The following is a 6,150-nucleotide window of genomic DNA, read 5'->3' as shown; positions in this document are numbered from 1 at the left end:
GGAGGGAGGAGGGAGGAGGGAGGAGGGAGGAGGGAGGAAATGTGTGTGTGCGTGAGCATAGCTAAATCCATCGCCTGAGAAAGATACCTTCTAAGGTGAAGCTGAGGAAAATTCCCGAGTTAAATCTACATCAATCAAAAAGAGAAGGGAAAGGGGAACACAGATGGTTTGTGGCTGGCTTCTGCGGTATGTGCAAAGGTGCCAATTTGTATTTAAAAGAGCAGGAGACCCACATAAGGTAGGGACTGTTGTCAAAGCCAACCTTCGTGTTTCAGCCTGTGCAAAGAGGTGCTTTTCCGTGTATGGATCTCCTAGCTGAATGGTCTCCAGAAAGGAGGGATGGCCCATTAGGCAGCAGAAGATATCAGAATGGCGTTCAAGGCTATCTCAGTGAGAAGGCATTTTAAGCTCTCCCAGCTAAGGCAGGAAGTCCACCTTTCCCTGCTGCGGCAAAATGCCTGGCAAAGCCACGGAAAGAGGGAAGACTTGAGAGGGCACAGCCCCTCAGGGTGGCAAAGGCAATGGTGCCAGGAGTCAGGAAACAGAGTAGACAGGAAGCGGAACTGGCTATAAAATCTCGAGCTCTGTCCCCAGTAATACACTTCCTCCAGCAAGGCTCAGCCTTGCCATGGTCGCACAATCTTCCAAACCAGCGCCATCATCTGGAGACCAGGTGCTCAAACACATGAGCCTGTGGGCGAACACTGCCATTCAGACTCTGCACTCTGGCGCCCCCTCCTGGCTCGACACTTAGAATAGCACCCCTTGGCTGGTAGCCACAGAAGCAGAAAACCCAAGTGAATGCCACACTATGGGGATAGTGAGGCGATCTCCTCCTCCTCCTCACTCCAGGATGTAGGTTTTACTCTGCCGACCCTCTAAGATCCTTGCCTCATTTATCCCAAAGCAAGAAGTGTACCCGTACCCCAGCGGCGCAGCCAGATGGGGGTTCCTTGCTTGCCTTTCACTTGGTGGTGGCGGCGGCTTTCTAATTACACCCCTCCCTTGTCTCCTCCTGGGCCCTCTAGCTTATTTCCCAACAGAAGTTCTGTTGCCCAGGAAAACAGTGTGTGCGACACTGGATACTCCCCAGCAACAGCCACCCGGCTGCAATGTCTCCTTACCCCAGGGTGCTTACATTCTTCGATCCTGGTGATAGGGAGACAGTATCTCCTTTCTGCAGACAGAACTGTTGTCAGATGTGGTATTCCTATCTCCCCTGCTTACTCCCCACACAAGAGACAGTGAGATAAGATAGGCCACTGATCCGAGGCTCAATATATACCTCCGGCCAAGTGAGACAGGCAGACAGGCACATAGACCTACAGACAGACAGACAGGCAGGAATACAGAGGGACAGACTCATTTACGCCCCATGTTCCCACCGACCTCAGGTTCTGACAATGTTTGCTCTTGGACCAGAGAGCCTGGTTCAAATCATAGCTGTGGTATCTAACATCTGTGTGACCTTGGGAGCGTCACCGTAACAGGCTGGGATGCCGGAGTTTCCACACCTGTGCAGTGTAGGTGGCGAACGCCTCATTAATCTCTGTGAGGACGAAAATATTCTCGCACATGATCTCACAGTTGAATCACTTAGGGAGCTTAAAAAAAAAACCTCCCCCAAGCCCCAAGATTCTGATCTCAGTGGTGGCAAGTTGTCCTCCGAGTATCGAGGGAATCTAATGCACAGCGAGGTTTGCAAACCGTTTCGTAATAAGGAGACTGCTCAGAACAAGCAGCAGCTGGCATATGGTACATCATGCAAGCGTTTGCTATTCTTCCACTCTTAGCGCCTTGAAAAGTCACGGCATATATTTAAAAGGCACAACCCAGACCTACTGGGTGCCACTCAATGCGGTGGCAGAGCCAAGACTTCTCCCAAGGGAGTTCCCAGAGCATCTACTGAACACATCAACGTGCCTCCACCAGGGAGGGCAGGTGGGCCAACTGCAGACCAAGTTCAGGCCCGGCAGCTCACTTAGTACTTTCACAACTTCTGGAAGCTTTGGTTGGTGAAATGCCATAAGCCCGTTTCTCCCAAGCACTTAATTCCAACAGGGTTTCAGTATTTGGCAAGAAAGGAGCCGAATTCAATTAAGCCATTAAGAGGCACTGCTGAGAGCCTGGCAGCTGGAGCTGCAGGAAGGTGGCCAAAGGGACAAACCCAGCCATGTCTCAGACCCCGTGGTGGAGACGCTCAATGGGAAGTGACTAAAAGTGAGGAGGGACGTCCAGAACCCAACTGTCACCAACCAGACAGATACGTAAGGGTCTGACAGGGGCATCAAGCAAAAAAGACACATAAATGGCCCGTCTTCTTTCAACTCTGCTGACAGAAGCAAACCCAGCCCTTCTTATGCTATATGAACATTGACTCAGGGAGGATTTTATCATCAAGCTACTGGGTTGTCCCAAACAAAATGACTGATATACATATATACATATACACATACACATATACACATACACATATACATGCATGCCAATGTAGGAATGAACGAGAAGACATAGACCCTGCAAAGTCAGGTTGTAAACTAGTATAAGCCGTTTCAGAAAACAGCATGGACGCTCCTCAAGAAACCAAAAATCAGGCTGGCGGGATGGTTCAGTGGTTAAGAGCACTGACTGCTCTTCCAAAGGTCCTGAGTTCAAAGCCCAGCAACCACATGGTTGGCTCACAACCATCTGTAGTGGGATCTGACACCCTCTTCTGGGGCATCTGAAGACAGTTACAATGTACTTACATATAATAAATAAATAAATCTTTAATAAAAAAGAAAGAAACCAAAAATTATCCTGTATATGAAGTCCAAATTCTAAAACCAGAAAAGTACAGTAGTGGGAGTCAGAATATAGAAAAGGAGACACAGCAGATAGAACATGGTTTACTCGCTGACATAGGCTGACAGGGACGCTGATACACAAGCATCCAGGCACACACTGGGCCTCGTGTGTGTGTGTGTGTGTGTGTGTGTGTGTGTGTGTGTGTGTGTATGTGCGCACACTTGTGACACACACACAAGCCCGCACACAAGCTGTAAATGTGAGGTACCCACCCACCTCCTACCTCAGGACCATATTATATAAAACCCAGACAGCAGTGGAATTGGGGCAGAAACAGCTATCTAACAGATTCATCACTCACTGCTCTGGGGCTCCCTGGACATCTGGTGCTAGCCTTCAGGGTCTTACTATGACTCTCCAGACGTCTGATGCCCCCCTATGTTTTAGCAGACTCGGTGCATATTCATATTGGTGCCGTGTTGTCTAGACATAAACTGACCTTTTGCTTCCACCATTCACATCGCCCGAGATATATCCAAATGAAACACCATCTGCATGTCAAAGCCACATCTGCGGCTTCATGCTTACGGCAGCGTGGTTCCCTGATAGCCGAGATATGACATCAACCTGTGTCCCTCAACAGACAAATAGCTCAAGAAGAGGTGATCAATATACCTAATGGGATATGATCTGTCTCTAAAGGGTTGAAATCCTGGCATGTCAGGAACATGCATGAGCCAGGGCACGGAAAGACAAAACTTGCTTGATCCTGATCATCGGTGGACCCTAGAAATACCATCAGAGAAGCTCAAGGAAGAAGGGCGATTATCAGCAGCTGGGCAGTGAGCAGAGAGGGGAGGCAGGCGAAGATACTGGCTAATAAACACAACATGCAGGCAAGCGGGAGAAGTAGGTTCTGGTGCTCCGCTGCACACGGCTAGCTATGAGCCGCCTGCGACAGACGACATCTCCAACCCCGGCACTCAGGAAGCAGAGGCAGGGGGATCAAAACCTCAAGACCATCCTTAGCTACCTAGTGAGTTTAAGGCTAGCCTGGGCTCGCTGAGATGCTGCTTCAAGTAAAAAAAAAAAAAAAAGTATTTTCTCCACGAGAGGGAAAGCGGCTCACACTTCAGCAAGTGGGGGGGGGGAGAGGAGGAAGGTTTCGACATGGGTGGCTGCACATCACAAGCCCCACCCCCACCCCGAGCAGCTCAAGGCAGATGGCGCACAATTACATCCAAGTGGGAAGGGGACCACCAGGAAGAGAAGAGGACCTTGAAAACTGCCTACCAGAAAAGCCAGGAATGGAGGTGCCTCGCCACGCCCACCTCCCACTGAGTCACTCGAGTTCCGTTTCATAACTTATTCACATTTCAAATGTTATCCCCTTTCCTGGTTTCCCCTCTGAAAATTCCCTACCCCCTGACCCCTCCCCCTGCTCACCAACCCACCCACTCCCTCTTCCTGGCCCTGGCATTCCCCTATACTGGGGTCATAGAACCTTCACAGGACCAAGGGCCTCTCCTCCCATTGATGACCGAATAGGCCATCCTCTGCTACATATGCAGCTAGAGCCATGAGTTCCCACCACGTGTTCTCTTTGGTTGGTGGTTTAGTCCCAGCGAGCTCGGGGGGCGGGGGGGGAGGTAATGGTTGCTAATTCATATTGTTGCTCCTCCTATGATCCATTTCATTTTCTCTACCATCAATGGCATCATCTGAGAACACCTGACTCATCTGTTCCAGTCATCAAAGCCAGAAGGAAGATCTGTGCTGAATTCTCCGCCCCCCCCACCCCCGCCCCGTGGCAACACCCCCCTGGTGTTCCCAGGACCCAATACCAAGCAGGAGACACTTCATAGATGCTGTCTGATGGTTCTGTCTCACTGGGAAGGCAGAACCGTTTGTTTCCTTATCAACCCATCTAGACAGACAAACAGACAGACATGGGGTTTTGTGTTTTATTTTTCCAAGACAGGGTTTCTCTATGTAGCACTGGCTGTCCTGGAACCCCCTCTCTAGACCAGGCTGGCCTGACTCATTCTCCTGAATGCTGGGATTAAAAGCGTGCGTCACCACCACCCTGCCACCTGGTTCCTTATCTATAATCTTAAGTGTGCGCACGCATCTATGAGTTTTGTCACAAGAAAAAAATATCAAAGAATAAAGACAAAGGGTGATTTGCACCACCACCATCATCACCACCTCCACCAACCCTGATGAGGTTTTTGGTCATTCTTTCTGTTCCCCAGAAAGCCTCAAGGCCACAGGACACCATCAGAAACCACTAGTTAAAAACTCAAAGCGCTGCTCCCCCCTCAGGGAGGCCTCCCAAGGCCGCCTTTCTCCAGCTCACTGTGTCTACACTGCCAGAACGGCTTGCTGACACCTGCGTAGACTCAAGCTCCCAGAATAACCTGCCCACCCCTCCAGCTGTACCTGGGAGACTTTTCTAGAAAGTAATCAACAATTGGTATCTACGGGGGTCCTCCACCTTCATTTCCTCCTTGCCCCAGTCCTGGGAACTGTGGGCCTTATCTTCAAACATCACAGGTGGCTAATGCCAGAGGAGGATGCCAGGCTGTGGCTACAGAAAAGCAGGATGAAGCCAAGTAGCATACTCAGAAAGCCATCTGCAATCTGGGCATTAGCACCGAGCTCTTAAGCCCAGCATTTCTAAACCAAAGATGAATCACCCTGGAGCCGGAATCCCTATGAGGCTACTCAGGCAAAGAGTACCAATGATTTTAAATCATTCAAGATCCTGCCGTGAGCTAGCACATAATTGACTATATAGTAAATACATTTTGGTTCATGATGAGCTATGTAGAGAAAAGTATGTGTATGAGTCTATAATACATAAAATCATACAGGTTATTAAGCCATATAATGGGTGGGTACAGATAAAAGCCAGATGATGTGTAATTATCTATCATGAATTGTTTTGTGATATGAAACTGGGCTCTGATATTTCATCCCACCTTATAGGCTGAAGGAGGAGCAAATAAATTCTCATCACGGGGGTGCAAATAAATGCTCGCCAGGGGTGCAAACAGATTTTTGAGCCAACAGAGCTTTGCTCAGGTGCTCCCTGGATAAAGGTTGGGGTCCTTACAGAGGATCTGAGGAGGAAGGAGGGGAGGAGTTGTGTTTGGTTCTGGGAGAACCATTTTTAGAAGGCTACAAATTAAATAAAGGGGAAGAAACTGTCAGTCTGGAAAAGCTGCCACTGGAAGCAGAAGTGTGGGTCACTGGAGCATCCGCTCAAGGCTGGGAGCAGAAGTGTGGGTCACTGGAGCATCCGCCCAAGGCTGGGAGCAGAAGTGTGGGTCACTGGAGCATCCGCCCAAGGCTGGGAGC

This window comes from Mus pahari, chromosome 23, assembly GCF_900095145.1.
Source record: "Mus pahari chromosome 23, PAHARI_EIJ_v1.1, whole genome shotgun sequence".
NCBI classification, from domain to species: domain Eukaryota; kingdom Metazoa; phylum Chordata; class Mammalia; order Rodentia; family Muridae; genus Mus; species Mus pahari.
The sequence above is the reverse complement of the archived record's forward strand: the minus strand, read 5'-3'. Positions refer to the sequence as shown.